Below are 3,918 nucleotides of genomic sequence, written 5' to 3' on the forward strand. Positions count from 1 at the left end.
ATTATAAAGTAATGTTCATTATCTGTAAAAGTTGATGGTGATATATGCTATTCACAATTCACTGACTTTTCTGATATCTGCAAAGGACTTGGGGTTAGATCGGGATTAGAACATATTACTCATGTGACTATATTCTCTGGTTTCCAGGCTATAGAAAATTGTATCACACGACTATGCTTTGTTCTCTGAAAAACAGATGGAAGGGACACTATTTTTTAAATATCAGACTGATTTTGGTGGTTTATTTTCATGTGGCTTGCAGTAACTGAAGGAAGATGAACATGTTTCAAGATGTATATGTCTCATTATATTGATCTGAAGACTCTGTAGGCATGTTTTGTTTGCTAAAACACTAGGAAAGATGAATATACACATAACAACAGCATAAAAATGGTAAAGGCAGAAAATTCTGAGGTTGCCTCCAGAATTGTCTCATGAGTCTAAATTTAATATCACCCTTAAGCATTACAAGGAATAACTTTGGGGCTAATGCTGCTCCAAACTGCAATAGCATACCTTGGCAAAATCATCCCCTTACCACCACGCCAGCCATGATATCCTTCATACATTTTACAGTTCTTTACATGAGACATGAAAATAATTAAGATGAATAGAATTATGCACCCAGTCAGTGCATCTCCATCACCATTTTATCATTTTATTCTCTATGTTTATACATAAATATACAAAATGCATATATCATATTATATAATATATCCCTATATGTACATGTGATGTATATAATATATAATTTATTTAATCAAGTATCTATTGATAATTTTAGATTGTTTTCAATCTTTTACCAACACATCAATGCTGTGATGATGGTGTATTTAGAATACCTCTTCTCATAGGTGTCTGTGGAGCTTCTTTCCTTATTTCCCTCAGGTTTCAGTTTAAATGTCACCTCCTTGCTACCTTATGTAAAGCAGAATCCCTTCCTCATTACTCCCTACTCCTCTTATTCTATTTTTCTTCATAGCACTTGCCGTCAGTTGACATATTATGTATTTATTTGTTTAAAGGCTCTTTCCCCAACACACGTAAGCTTCATGAGTCTCTCTACTGTGTTTGCTTCTCTATCCCCAGTGTGTAGAACAAGAGCGGGTGTGCCATTGGTGTTCACTAGGCATTTATTAAATGAATAGTTCATTTTACACATTTGTGAGTAGATTTGTAGGAAAAATTACTAGAAGTGGAATTGCTGTGTTAAAAAATGTGGGCATTTTTAATTTTGACACATGTTGCCGAACAGCTTTCCCTAGAAGTTGTAGAAATTTATATTTTTATCAGCAGTGTACCCCCACCTTCACCAGCATCAAACTTGCTATCAGTTGATATAACCTACGGTATCTCATTTTAGGTATAATTTGTATTTCTCTATTATGAGTGATGTGCATACACTACCAAAACTCTTCAGCTGTTTATGATGACTAAACATATATGAAGTATTTTCACTGAATCTTTTTCAAAGACCAAAAGATCTTCCTGACACTCATGCTCTTATACCAGAAGTTGCCTAATATCTGCCCTGCTTGACTCTGGAAGAGTCATAATTTATCTGTGTTGAGCATTGACTGACAAAATCTGGGATTTTTTTTTTTTTTTTTTTTTTTTTTTTTTGAGATGGAGTCTCGCTCTGTCGTCCAGGCCGGACTGCAGTGGCGCTATCTTAGCTCACTGCAAGCTCCGCCTCCCGGGTTTGCGCCATTCTTCTGCCTCAGCCTCCCGAATATCTGGGACTACAGGCGCCGGCCACCACGACCGGCTAATTTTTTTTGTATTTTTAGTAGGGACGGGGTTTCACTGTGTTAGCCAGGATGGTCTCGAGCTCCTGACCTCGTGATCCACCAGCCTCGGCCTCCCAAAGTGCTGGGATTACAGGCGTGAGCCACCGCGTCCGGCCAAATCAGGGATTTTTGTAGTTGCTTTTGACTTCTAGATTTCTTATGCAATGAAATCTATCTAATTTTCCTTTTACCTTATGAATTTAATATTCTCCTGCTCCTAGGTTATATTTGGGACCTCAGTCTGTGCCACCCGGAATATCAACATCAAGTAGTACATCTTACCATAATGAAGTTAAAAATACCAGGGCTTTGATATATAATGGGGTCTAATTTAAAAAGTGATATTGGCCAGGCACGGTGGCTCATGCCTATAATCCCAGCACTTTGGGAGACTAAGGTGGGCGGATCCCTTAAGGTCAGGAGTTGGAGACCAGACTGGCCAATATGGTGAAACCCCATCTCTAAAATTACAAAAATTACCTGGGCGTGGTGGTGCATGCCGGTAGTCCCAGCTGCTCAGGAGGCTGAGGGAGGAGAAGCTCTTGAACCCGGGAGGTGGTGGTTGCAGTGAGCTGAGATTGCACCACAGCACTCCAGCCTGGGTGACAGAGTGAGTCTCTGCCGTAAGAAAAAAAAAAAAATTAATATCAATCCGTTGTGATGTTTCCTAGTTAATCATATTTCAGGAGATCTTTTAACTCCCCCTTTAAAAATGTTTACATATATTAAACTCATGTGTTTGAACTATCATGGTTTTGCTGGAAAGTAAAATAGATATTTCCTGTTAGAATTAATTATTTGAATTGTTAGATGAAATCTAAATGCACAAAATTCAGAATCCTCATAGCAAGAATAAAATAATGTCACAAAGATGATCTTCAACAATAGACCCTCTTGCCACTGCAACTCTAATCATACCAATACTTTTATATACCCTCCCCTGCCACTGACAAAAAGACATGGATCATTTACCTTTTACAAACTCTACCAAAACTTTAAAAATGGAACTATTATAAGAACACTGAGGCAAAGACATCAATTTTCAGGACTCCTGAAAACTTGTGTTGTCTGATTTCTAACAAGAAATAAAAAGCATTATAGCATGTGGTTTTCTACTTTTGAGTGTTTGTCTAGGATCCTCTGAATTTTAATGTGGCTTATCCTTATAATTTGTTATATGATGTTTGTTAAATAATACCTTCATTCCTTTTTTTAATTAGGTGAGGCATTATGAAGAGCCATTGTTTAACAAACATAAGTAATACTAATAAGATCTAATTTTTAAATGAGGTTAGTATTATATTGATTAATATACAACTGAAAGTTCAGAGAAATGTTTTTTTGAAAATTTCTCACTGAAGTTTTTAAATCTGTAAATGTTGTATTTGGAAATTTTATGAGCTAGAAACAGATCATGTATAGATTTTCACTGGTCAAGGAAAGACAAGGTAACAAAGGATTGTTACAAGAAATATTTTGCACTAATAATATTCATGTTGCATGTAACCTTGATGAGAAAATTTTTATAAGCAGCAACCATAATGTTAGGGCTCAGTGATTATGAAAAACTACAGTGGCTAAAAGAAAATAACCTTGACACTATAATATAAAATCCCTGAAGTGTTATGGATGACTATGTTGTATAAATGTAACTTAGAAACATATTCATGCTGAGATTTAATACTTGGGGGTCAGTGCAGTGGTAAAGTTGGAAAAAAATAAACATATCAACTAAACAAACTTCATTATTATGTCCACCAGGGAGTCTCAGTATGAAACCTTTTCATATCAAGAATAATTTTAACACGAGTCAAAAATCCTAAAGCATGCAGGAGATCAACTAAGCAATGACAAAATTCTTAAAAAGAAACACAAACTCCTGAGCTCTTGCATATAAGGTTTTATACATAATATATTTAAGCATATATTATTCAAAGATAGGTGTCTCAAGTATACATATATATAATAAAATCATTTACTTATTTTCCAAAAGAGTTGAGTTAATCAAAAAGATTAAAATGCTATTTTAGAAACATCATCACATCAGATACACATGAAATTAAAGTATTAAAATAAGTTAAATAAAAAATTCTTTCATTTATGTTTACTTTTATATTAAACAACAGCT

This window comes from Pan troglodytes, chromosome 5, assembly GCF_028858775.2.
Source record: "Pan troglodytes isolate AG18354 chromosome 5, NHGRI_mPanTro3-v2.0_pri, whole genome shotgun sequence".
Classification (NCBI taxonomy): domain Eukaryota; kingdom Metazoa; phylum Chordata; class Mammalia; order Primates; family Hominidae; genus Pan; species Pan troglodytes.